This window comes from Falco biarmicus, chromosome 13, assembly GCF_023638135.1.
Source record: "Falco biarmicus isolate bFalBia1 chromosome 13, bFalBia1.pri, whole genome shotgun sequence".
Lineage (NCBI taxonomy): Eukaryota > Metazoa > Chordata > Aves > Falconiformes > Falconidae > Falco > Falco biarmicus.
In genome coordinates this window covers 26,865,754-26,878,309 of record NC_079300.1, presented here as the reverse complement: position 1 = coordinate 26,878,309, position 12,556 = coordinate 26,865,754, and the positions used below count along the sequence as shown (strand labels likewise).

Here is a 12,556-nt window from a genome sequence, read left to right as displayed (position 1 = left end):
GCAGCTCTGCTCTGTGTATTGTTGGCAGATGATTCATGCACTGTGTGTCTGTGAGCTCTTGGGTCTTGGAGGTCAGTTAAAATCAGGGTGAAGATTCTTTAGTCTGTTTCCACAGGAAAATTGCAACACTGCAGCTCTTTATTGTCTTTTTGGGGGGGGGGTTGTGTGGTTTTTTTTCCTTTGCAGTGTAGCAAGCACTGCTAACTCGTGCTGCTTTGCACATGCAGCTGGATGAGAAGCCCCAGGGCAGCAGGAGGGTGGCAAAAGGGCTTCCAGTGGTTTTATTTTAATAATTTGAGTCAACTCCAGCTGACAAGTTTCAATAAGGAAATGAGCAGAGTGTCTGTAGTTTGTTCAATTCAAATAGGTGCTGTTAGCTGAGGCCTTTATTCAGTGCAGGGAGCAGTAAGTGCTTTTAGATGTATATTTTGAAGTTGCAGCAATGCGTGTTTTGAAGTTAGCTTTGCAAAAGTTGACATTGGGAAATAATTGATTTCTAAATTGTTCTGTTTTGCTGGCAACTATTGAATTACAATGTCACACTAGGTTATGCAGAAGTACTACAAAGGAATTGTCTAGCTAAATGTCCCACTAATACTGGCTGACAATACTTGTTTGTATTTACCTACAATTAATATATTGCAATCCTTGATGCTCTGTCTTCCTTTTCTGCCTGATGCCACCACAGGTGGCTCTTAAAGGTCCTGGCAACCCCAAGTCTCTTTAGTGATACCTGCTGGTACATCAATACTGGTCTGGCACTTCTGACATGCTGCAAGTGATTCTAAGTCTGTGATGGCAAGTTGATAAGTTTGATGAAAAGCCTGTTATGCTTACAAGTCTTCCCCAAAGGCTTGCCTCAAGTCACTCATCTCCTAGAACAGAAACTCCAGGTAGTCCTTGGTCCCTGGAGGGTTTTTGTTTAAAGTTTCCCAGAGTAGGAGATGTACAGTAGATGAGTCACTAGCACTTGAGCTGGCACCCAGGACGGACTCAGCCTGTCTGGATACTCAGATCGCAGCATGTTTCTCAATGATGCTTCTGTCACAGTCATTGTTGGCTGTACAGGACAGCACAGGATGGCAGGAAAAAATACCTCAAAAGCTCAGGAGAAAGGGAAACAGTATGATCAGGTTTTTCCTGGCTTAGGGTTCAGGTTTTATCTGTGAGGATTAAGGTGACAAAATCAAATTTTAACCTCATAGGAGTGTCCAAATAAATCCCTTGCAAGATGGATTGGAGTAACTGGAGTGCTTTGTTACTGCCTTTCAAACTCAGCTTGCCATATGTGGGAAGTACATCTTAAAAAACAACTGGGTGTTGCAGGAGTAGCCGTGTATTCATGGTAGTTCATCTTTCAGCATAAGCCATCCGAGGTGACAGATCCATTGAAGTGACCGACTTCAAAAACTGCAGTCAGATGTTTGCCTGCCTTGTCTGTTGTTTCATTATTTTTAGGGATGTGACAAATGAGGATATGGAAGACAGAGGCTGCTGAGAAGACATTGACTGTTCTCAAGACAAAATCCCTGGTATTTTGACAGACAGGGGAGTCGCTTTTCCAAATAATGAAAAGTGGGGCTGGTGAGGGGAAACATGACAGACTGTCACATCTTCTGGGCTGCTTTATCACCATTATTTACCATTTAAAAGTGGTGCTTTGTGTTGCAGCTCTACTACTGTACCAAGGGAGGCAGGCTCTTGCTTCCAAGATGGGATGGGTGAAAACGATAGGTAAGTAAGGTAGGGTTTAGGTTTGTTAGAGATGCCACTACCCTGCACTTGGATTTTTAATGGTGAAGATGAATTGGCACAGTAATCCAGGGCTCTGAAGTACATCATGCCCTTGGTACAGAGACTAGCTGCTGGATTTCACACCTACACAGTATCACTGAAGTCCTGTAATTAAACTGTGCAGGAATTTAACTGCACAGGTACAGTCTTGAATTTTCATTATAGTCTCTCTGTTCTGCTAGAATTAGTGCTGCAGAGGATTGAAGATGCTTCTCCTATCACCAAAAACTGATTATCTGAGTTTCCTTGAGGTGTTTTATAAAAATGCCAAGTTCTGCCAATGAGACATGTTTCAGACACTCTCTTCCTGAATTTGTTTCTCAGTAATAGTGTTTGTGCTAACTGGGATAAAAAAATAATTCCCCAGGTGCTAGACTTCTCCCATCACAGATAAAGCTTGTCTTGGAGCACGTGAAAATATTTTTGAGTGCTCAAACTCTCATTTGGTAAGTAGAATAATAAGGCACTGCCACTGCTGCAGTGAAGTTGGAAGTTCTTACTGACAGCTTAAAATGCAGTACCACGTCTCTCCCTCCCTATGCCATTAGTAGTATTGGCTCCAGCTGTATAACAACAACCAGCTTATCAGAGGCTAGCCTTTGCTAGGGAGCTTTGCATGTAAAAGCAAGCCTCCTAAAGGAGAAATTTCATTCTAAGATTTCTGTGTGAAGTAGTCCTATGTTGCTCTCAACTGAAAATAAATGCCCAGAATTACAGGCTTTCAATCCATTAGCTGAGAAGAATCACTTGTGTTTGCCATTGCATCATTTTTGGCCGGCGTTCAGTGCACAGTGACAAGTACTTATTCACCTAGAAGAGGAGGGAGAAAGCTACGTGGACTGTGGCTGAAATCACGATTGGAGTAAGTTGTTTCAGCTGAAAATGGTTATACCTTCAGCAGCGCGTAACAGCCAGGAATAGTTTTTTAGGCTGAAGGAACCACATGGGGCTATTCTGCATCATGTACTAATATGGGTTTGAGGGCTAAAAATAAACCAGTATTTTTAGCTGAAAAAAGTTTGCCTCGAGCTCCTGATTTTTCCGTCAGGGAATGCAGAGTCGAAGCATGTGCCACCGAAGGCCCTTTCTCCGCCGGCAGCAGCCGCCCCCCACTGGCGGGGGCCGGCCCCGACCCCCCAGGCCCTCCCGTTCCGGCTACCTCAGACGCGGCCGCTCCTCAGCCAGCTCCCGCCCAATGCAGCTGGATTACCTACGCGGGACCCAAGAGGAGGGGAAGGGCGGGCGGCGGGTGACGACGGCCACTATTTACCTCAGCGGCTGAGGCGCCGGCACCAACCGGCGGGTTCGCGCCTGGCGCTGCCCGGGCGGGAGGCAGCGGGAGGGTGCCGGGGTGTGTGTGTGTGTCAGGCTGAGGGGAGACCCGCTGCCCCGGGGCAGGTGGCGCAGCCGGAGCGCCCAGCACCGGCCCCTCCCCCCACCGCCGACACCGCCACCTTCCCACAGTGCTGTGCGGCGTGGTGGTGTCCTGCAGTGGGCGCTGCTTCCGGCAGGGGGCGCCGGCGCCCCCCGCGGGGTGGGGGAGATGCGCGCGCAGGCCCTGGGGGACAGCCCCATTCCCCCCGCGGGTGCGCGGCGCCGTGTCGTCACGCGGGCGGTGCCGGGGTGTGGGGGAGGGGAGGCCGTGGCGCATCCGGGTCCCGCGGCGGAGGCCGGGGGCGGGGCCTGCCCTCACGTGACGTTGCGTGGCGGCGCAACCGCCATCTTGTGTTGTTGGGGCTGAGGAGTCGCTGTGGCCGTGAGGGACTCTCCGTCCGGGAGCGCAGGTAACGCCGTCCCGCCGGCTCCCTGCCCCCGCCACCGCCTCGGCCGCCGCCGCCGCCTCCCCGCTGCTGCGCTCCCGCCGCCGCCGCGCTCCCCGCCCGTGGGAGCCGGCATAGGCCGCGCGCCGAGCACCGGCCTTGCTGGCGGCTCCTGTCCGCCGCGGGTGCCGCAGCCCTGGGGCGCCCTGCGGCCTACTGGGAGGTGAGGCCGCCCTGGCCCGGCGGCGAGGGGCGCGCCCGGAGGGCCTCCACTGCGCTGCTGGCGAGGGGCTTTTGCAGGGCTTGCTGTGCCTGGCCCCGCTGGAGGGTGCGGGCCTAGCCCTCTCCATGCGGCTCCTTGGCAGCAGGTCCCGGCAGGGGGAGACGGTGCCTGTCAGGCGACGGTGGGGCGCCCGGGGCTCCTCACGCCCGCCGGGGCTGGCAGCTGCGTCGCCGGCGCCGTCTCCCCTCACGCTGACCCTTGTGAACTCGCTTGTCCCCTCCCAGCCCGGCGGGAGCGGGCCTGTGTGCCGGCAGTGCCGCGGGCAGATGCGCCTTCGCTGAAGCCTGTGTGCCCCGCTCCGAGCACGCCCAGCCCTGTCAGGTTACGCGGGCCGAGGAAGGAGGGAGCTCGCCGAGCGCTCCAGCCTTCCCCTCCCACAGACAGCAGGGTGCTGGGAGCAGCAGTGACCAGCAGTGTTTGACTGGAGAGGCCTTGGCAGGCTGAAGAGAACATCGATCAGGATTGTGTACGTTTGGTATTGATCCAAGACAAGTAGTTTCAGTGTAAACAAAGCAGTCTCTGCTCTTTCAAGTCTGTGTAATTGCCCTTTGAAGTGGGACAAGTTGTAGGCCAAAGGGAGATGTTGCCATATAGTACTTCTGCAATAAAATCTACATTTCCCCCCAGTAACCTTCAGCTCAATGTTCTTGGCGTGCTGCTGTAATGGTTTACCTCTTACTGTAACTCCTAAGTGTTTTCTTGGGGGGATGGGGGGGGGGGCGGGGAGGGAAATTCTGCATTCTGATTATATTCTTCTGTCTAACTTCTTGCTGCTCATTCTATTTTCTTGCTTCAGGAGCTGACTTGGGCAAGTTCCTGGAAAGTACGTGTGAATTTTTTTTCCTTTTCCCATAACTCTGCTGGTTGCTTTTGTTCTTAAGAAACTTTTTAATAAACACAACTTAATTTGCTGCTTTGTGAATAGAACATTTGGTAGATGCACAGTGTGATAATTGGCAACCTTTGTAAACAAAATTGGTTGCAGTTGTCCCCAACAAAAGCTTTGTTCTGGTATTTTTGAGCTCTGTTATTGGGTGTTGGCTCCAACAGATAATAAGAGCTTTAGTATTAGGAGGTATTGGTATACTTGCTGTGCACTTGAATAGGCATCCTTTCAACAGTTAGCTCATGCTGAGGTAAAAATGTGTGCTCTAATCAGTCCTGGGGGTATCAACAGAAATGTCAGTGTCCTTTGCGCCTTCTGCGCCCACTTCACTCCACAGGCTCGTATAATACTACAAGTTAAGTCATGTCAGTGGTTGTGTGTGTCAGTGTTAATTTCTCGTTTAATGTGAGTTAAGAAAAGTGAAGATTCTGTCTAGTAGTTAACTATATGAAAAAGAAGGGAGAGGTTTATCCATGGCAGTTGAATGTCACTTCTGGTGAGTCCTGCTTCTTGTGTTGAGACTTTGATGGCTCCTTTCAACATCTGACAGTATTGAGTATAAGTACTAGGATTTCTTAATTATTTTAAGAGCTGCTCAGTCTTTCCCAGTCCCTGGATGCATGAATATGCATGTGGGTACATGGTCACTGTATTTCTCTTAAGACCTTTTCTGAATGGTTTCTCAACCCTGTCTTTTAAAGCAAGAGCATAGAACTAAAATGCAAAGTAGTTGTGTTGCAGCCATGATTTGTTTCACAGGGTGCTTACAAAAATGATTTGATACCACAGTAAAAAACTTGGACTCCTGCAGATCCTTTTTTCATTACAGATGTTGATCTGAAGAGGACTGTAAAATATGCTCGGATACTCGTATTAGTGGGGTTTTTGCCTTTTAAAAACATATAATAAATGAAAAATACTATTTTTATGCTAATGTAAATGAAAAAATTGCTTGTAAATAGAGAGTTGAGAGCTTTACCACTTAATTTTTCCAACTGTTTTACTCCTTGATTGAGGAAGAGATTGTGTGTGTAAAAGGGGAGAGCAGACAAGGTTTTGGGTTTTTTTATGGAATTTAAGCACTGTTGCATCTCTTCTACTATGCTGTCTCCTAAGGCCAATTGTCTAAAAGGAGTTCTGTCATAAACTGGAGTTTCCTATACCTGAATGTAAAAAAAAAAAAAGTTGACAGCTGTTTTAAGATCTATAGATACTTCATTTAAAAAAAAAAAACCCAACACCTATATGTCAGTCATATGAAACATCTCATTGGGGCAGCTAACTGGCTGAAGAGGTGGTTTGCCACTACATGTCTCTGCTGAAAGATCTTTCAATTCAAATATAGAAGGGGAACATTGGTTCACAGTAATGGATGAAGATGAGCTAGGCACCTGGACCATGGACTTTTCCTTCCCCTCTGTTCAGGCCTCTAGCTTTTTTTTTGTGTGGTGGTGTTTGAAATACCAAGAATATGAAATTTGATTCTGTCTAGTTTTGTCTGATCTTGTAAGTTCAAATAACTGTCAAATGTATGTTTCTTATTCTTTCATTGAGGTCTTTAAAATTCCTTCTTAGGGGCTTATAAGGTATGATGTTAAATCTTCTCATAGTTTGATTTAGAAAAAAAAATATTGGCATTTTTCCCTCATTTTTCTGTATGTGTGTTTTGGTGGGTTTTTTTTTCCCCTCAGTGCTTCTGCTCAAAGATGAGTGGAGATAAGCTATATTTAATTCATGATTATAGATAGACAGAGCTAAGGGGCAGAGCAATAAAATTTTTGCTCACAAGTGTAAAAGCACTGGCCTGATCTGCCTTCTTCCTGCATAGCTTGCTAGAGATCCATTGGATGCTTTGATAGGGAGGAACACATCTCTTTGTTACTGAAGAAGCATCTGAAGAAGCATTTGTGTTCAAAGGGACTCTGTTTCTTTGTGTGGTTTTCTCATCAATTTATTTTAATTCACTGAGTGACATTTGAAAAACTAGGTGTACGAAAAGCTGCAGGGGGGGATGGTATTTGCTTTTATGGGAACAAAGTCAGTTCTCAGCCCAGCTTAGCTTCTCCTTGCCTCTCTTGCAGTCAACTCCTGAACATTGTTTGGTTGCACAAATGAACTGGCTTGAAAATTGTCAGAACTGAGAACTTGGCAAGTTTGTTCAAGGTGTACCTAAGTTATGTATGGAACTAGGAAGGATTAAGTGCTTTAAATTAAAAGGTCTATACAACATTGGCCCTCTTGTGGTTAGTGGTAGTGTGTATGTGTATATATATATACACACACAAAATCATGTAGTTCATCATAGTGATGTTTAATACCATTATTTTTTCATCTTTTGCTCACGTGGTAGTGAGGGATTGTAGCAGACAGAGGTCTTCGCATTACTTTGTTAGTAGCTAAGATTGCCACAGCATGTTGATTACAAAATGTGTCCACTTCTCTTTTTGCAGAGGGAGGTCTGCCAGTCTGTTGTCTCTATAGGTGGTTAAACATTCCTTGAATATAGAAACTGTAGAATAGCTTGATGTCTGTGTCAGAAACTAGACTGCCATTGAAATTTTTATGTCCCTCTTGCTTTGCCTTTTTTTTTTTTTGGCAATGAAAGGATGCGTGGAATTGTTTTGATGCATTTGAGGTTTTTGGCAAGCATAAAATAAGTGTGTTTTCAGGAGTGAGCCTCTCCTGTAATCCTTAAAGCTTGTAATATATAGAAGCTGATTATCTAGACCTCAGGATTGTGGAGAAAAGCAGAAGGGATACTTGGAGTTCTGTAGAGGTAATGGAGTCTATAGGTCAATGAGAAATTTTGATGGGACATCTAGAAAATTTGTCTTAAAATACTGCCTTGTTGACAATACCTTTTGGATCCTTTTTTTTTTAATTCCTTCAGGTAATTATTAAAGCTGTATGATTTTCTGTCTTTTTGGTCATGTATTTTAAAAAGTCTAGGCAAATAAAGAATCATTACTTGATGCCTTCAACAGTGGCTCTTGTGTATGTAATTTGTCATTATAAACAGACAAATGAGCTTACCAATAATGTTAGGAAAATAAACTGATTAGAAAAGTATTTTTGTATGTTAAATAGCTGTTAAATACATTGTATTTAATAAAAGGTAGTGTTTTTTTACTGGATATTTTGCCCTTTTAATAGAGAAATGCTTGATTCAAGTTGTGGTTGCTATGACTTTTTCTCCTCTTGTCACTGTCAACAAATTGAAATACTTTGCATTCTGTTGATAGTATCTTAATATTAAGGTACTGGTTTGTGTGACTGGGAGATTCAGAGGCTATAGGTGTCCATATGTAGATCAGATTGGATAAAAGGAGATTTGTGGTCTGTGTGATAGTCATCTCGGATTGGAAGAAACAGAAGGAAAAGATATACTTTGTATACCATGAAGTTGACATTGGGTGAAGTTTTATGATGATGCATGGATAGGTAAATTTATGTAACTTCAGACTTAGAGTCAGAATGTCATGTGGCAAGGAGTTGGTATGACTGGCAAGTAATGAATGTATTAAAGTGATTTAATTTTTTGTTTTTGAGCCACGTATGGTAGAATCTGAGGATGATTTAGGTTAGAAGAGACCAGCTTTTGGTGGTTGTCTGCTCCAGCCTCCTGCTCAAAGCAGGGCTGTTGTCAGTGTTAGACTGAATAATGTATGTGATAGAAAGTGAGTGAGGCTGACCGTGGAAGTAGCATATGGCAAGGTTTTTAAGTAAAAGCATCTAATAATGTGATTTAATAAATTGAAGACCCAGTGCAGCTACCATTAAAACCAATGGAAGCTCTTACATTAGGCTTTGTTAATGCTGGATCATCGTATTTTTCCTCTATGTTATGCTAGGCTTTAAGAGTTCTAAGGCAGGATCACAATACTGTCACAAGTCAGTTTACACAGCTACAGTTCTTAGATGAAAACAATTGAGTATCTTTAGCGATATTAACATAAAGAGATGTGATAAGCTATTAAAGTGTTGTAATTCATATGCAGTAGCGAGTTATTGTCTGACTTCTTGGTTGATGAACATATGCAATCTGATACACATACTAATTCTCTCTGTTAGGACTTTTTATTAGACACCTTCTCACTGTTGAATATTTGTTTCCTGAAGTATAGTATGTCTTCAAACTTCATAAGTAGGAAACCTTAAGAAGGGGTGGGGGGAAGGAATTTCTACAAAGCCCAAAGAAGCTGCCTATGTAAATAACATTTAAAAAACAGAACCAAAAAACCTCAAAACAACCCAGATCTGTTAATACAATGAGGGTTTTCAGTGTTTGTAGTCTGAAGCTTTGTTCTGCCACTTTGAATGTATGTATGGGCTGTATAATGTGTGTTACGAGTCAGTGAGGAGCAGGTAGACAGACCCAGCCTCCTGATCTGTAACGTGTTGTGGAACAGCGTAGACTGACTACATACCTACCAGAAAAATTTTGGTGTACAAGGTAGACAGATGTGGAAGTGATTTTCAGCTGGAAAACAAGAGTGCTGGCAGGGTTTTGGGATAGGATTTGGAAAGAGAAGTGGTTTGCGTTCCAGCCCGTGGCAGGGCCAAGGGTGTGGTCCCCTGACTCTGCTTGGAGCTTAGTTGCTGGTGTCTGCTTTTGGCTGGAAGTCTTGTAATAAAGGTGGAGGTCACGCTGCTTTCTGGTGGAGAAGCTGGGAAAAGCTTTCATGTTTTTTCGTGTTCAGGTGAGACAGGAAGCGGATACCTCTCTAACCTACCTCTAACCACCAAGTTCATAATCGTAGGTGGAAAAGGAGGAATATCTGGAATTGTGATATTTAATGTTCCTTTATTTTTCTTGGGTTTTGTTAGGTGTGCACGTGTCTCTACACTCTGTTGTCATCCTATCCCAGAAGAGCTTCGGTCCTATTTCATGTGTTTGTCATTTTTGACTGGGGTGTGCAATGTGTGGCAAGCTGCAGCACTCCAGAAGCTTTAGGTGGTTCTGTGCAAAGTGAGCAGAGGGTGATCAGTTTGGGCCTGCCATTTGAGAATGTCGTGGACAGTTTTTGACCAGAAACTGCTGAGAGTTTGAAACATTTTGCAATGGTTTGAGACAGGAAGGTTGTAAGACTTTAGGACATCTAACAATGTAACTGTAATAACAAAAGCATAGATTCTGGAGAAGTGGATGGTGTAGACATTGTTCCCTTAGCAAAAACTTTCTCTTGGCATCTGGGTAGATAGGCCTTGAAAAATTCACTGCCTTTATCAGGATAAAGGCTTGGTAAGCCAGAAGGGACTACTCTGCAAGTGCCTGGCATCTTGTGTAATGTGACTAATGGAATTTTTTTCTGATTAATTTTCTGTTTAAACTAGAACATACCTTTAAAAAATAATTTACTGTTGACCTGAAAACAACTTACTCTGTTGTTTATCTCTGAATGTCTTGCTTCAGTCCCTTCACTGAAAAACTTAGGTCTTCAGCATTTTTTACCTTCACGCTCAGTTACAGACTAAGCAAGATACTTAAATTTTTCTCAAAGCTCAATAAGTAGAGCTTTGGTGTGTGTGTGTTTGGTTTTTTTTTTTTTCCCCACTGTAAGGCATATCTGTCATGTTCTATCAATTTTTGAACACCTGATTTACCAGCTTTCTTGCCTTATGGACAGCAGAACAGGACACAGATTCCCTGCAGTGATAAAATCCACTCTATATTTACTCTGTTTATTTCTCTATTCAGTGTTTTCTGTTAGCTCTTCTAGTCAATATTGTATGTTCCTTTTCAGCTGATTAGTGTAATAAATCTCAGATTGGTTTCAGGACTGTGTTTTTCCAGAATAGTTTTGTATTTGTTGTATATTGCCTGTGTTTTTTGCTTATGAGTCTTTTCATTGTGTGCTTGGCCTTATTAAATGCAACCTGCTATACTGGACCAAGTAATTGAATAATTCATAATGGGTATTATTGGTGATGTGTCATGTCCATTATTTACCATATCCATGTTTGTCATCCTCAGGTTTCTGAAGTTATGTGGGCCAGGGCCAATGTTACAGAATCTATAGAAGTAGAGGATAGCTTCTTACCTTTTATGCTGTTTTGAGGATATTTTGCCTTCTGCGATGGTCTGTTGTCAATTCTGTAGAAGAGAAGGTTAAGAGAAAAAATAGGTTTTGATGATTTGATGCTTTTCCTGTGGTTCTGAATGATTTTCTTTTTAGCATTCTATTTAATTGAAGTGTCCTGCAGAAGTTAAAATTTATTCACTGCTTGCTTGAGCAATGAATTTTCTACTCTTAGAAAAGTGTATTTTGATTGTCTTCATAAATCCATGTTGTCTGGCCTTAATTATGTCAGTGTCCTTTAATCAGTGCTGTCTGTTTTAGCCAATGATTAATATCAAACAGAGTGGTAGTGTAGCCACCTGAGTCATCCTGTTTACCACTGTACTTAAAAGGTAGCTTGCATACAGTTCTGCATCTTCTTTAATATTGCAAGAATTAGAGAAAATCAGCATTAATTATTCAGTCAACCTGTTAATTTTTCTTAAGATGTAGTTACTGGCACTGAAATTAGCTAGCTCTAGTAGCTGCCTGTGGAATGTTTTCTTGCTTTTGGAAGGTGAAGTTTTATTGTCTTGATGTAATGTTGCTGTTCTGTGGTGGAACACTGCTGTTAAATTCCTGTTCCAAGTTTATTTAAGGGGAACCCAGTTCCTTGCACTTAAGCCTGTTCACATTATATTTCTGTTGTGTTCTTTGGTTCTCAAAATTTTCAGCCAATTTTTATGTTAAAAAAGTTGTTTCAAACCCACAGTAGCAACAGAAAGGGAAGGATACTTTTCTTCCTAAATATCTCTGATCAAACAGTAGACTATTTAAAAATAAAATAGCTGTGTATAGGAAGTGGTATATCTTTTTTCCAAGGTTTAGGTTTCCAAAGTTAATAAAAAATCTAAGCAAGCAGCAGCCCCAAAGCTATAAATTGCAGTGACAGTCCAAATCCTTAATTTTTTTTGTCTGTACGAAAGATTAGATGGGCAGACATGAATGCAGTCATGGCTTAGACTCAGCTTGGGATGCTAAGAATCAGTTTATCTCTGTCCAAAACAGCAGAACATCTTGTTGAGACAGATTGCCATGTGGTACAAGCTGAAAGAATTCTGTAATGCAAATGTCGGAATTTAACATTGCTTGAAAATCTTAACTCCAAGTGCCCGTAAGGGACAAACCTTAAAATGGCAATTTCGTGTAAATATTGAAGTTGAGCAAAGTCTGGAAAACATGGCAGTTTAGATCTTTCCAAGTTTCTGAAAAACAGCTTTTTGCTTTAGGTATTTATTAGATAGCTATATATTCTAAGACCAGAGCTTGTGGCCAAAATGTGCTATGCTAATTAAGACCTTTCTTAGATTATTTGGTTTTTTCACAGCTGAAACATCTTATGTGTTTTAACACACAGATCTACCCAGTATAATCATGTTCTGACTCATGTCAAAAGCAGATGTTTCTGAGAGCTTTAATAGACTAGCTGGGTACTAAATAGTGAGCTTGAAAAATAATTAAAAAAACATGTCAACTTGGTAAAACAACCATTGTACCTAAAGCAAACCAATGAAATGAGTTGAGTGTTGCTGATAGCAACTTTGGTACCTATAATATTACCTGTTAATTGTGAATGAAAGCCGCTTAAAGGCTTAATGTTATTGGATTACATTTTGCATTTGTTCAGAGGATGGACTTCTGACTTCCAAAGCGCTAAGCTGCTGACAAAATGAAAAGGAAGTTTTTTCCCTTGCCAGTCCACAGCTTGATAGTGGGGTTGATGTGATTTCTTCTCTTTTCAGTCCTGCATGCTGATAGTGAGTTGGTGGCTGTG

At 42.9% G+C, this 12,556-nt stretch overlaps 1 protein-coding gene across 13 annotated transcripts in view; it reads left to right on the top strand.

The window, feature by feature from the left end:
• Positions 1-3,475: 3,475 nt before the first annotated feature.
• Positions 3,476-12,556, top strand: part of GIGYF2 (GRB10 interacting GYF protein 2) — a 79,126-nt gene continuing 70,045 nt past the window's right edge. For 11 of the 13 annotated variants that reach the window (XM_056357979.1, XM_056357978.1, XM_056357975.1 and 8 more), the window contains exon 1: positions 3,476-3,578. The gene's annotated coding sequence lies outside the window, so the exon portion shown is untranslated. Of the gene's footprint in view, positions 3,579-4,061; positions 4,304-4,633; positions 4,661-12,556 lie in introns of all 13 variants that reach the window. The other 2 variants (XM_056357971.1, XM_056357972.1) reach the window with 2 other exon arrangements.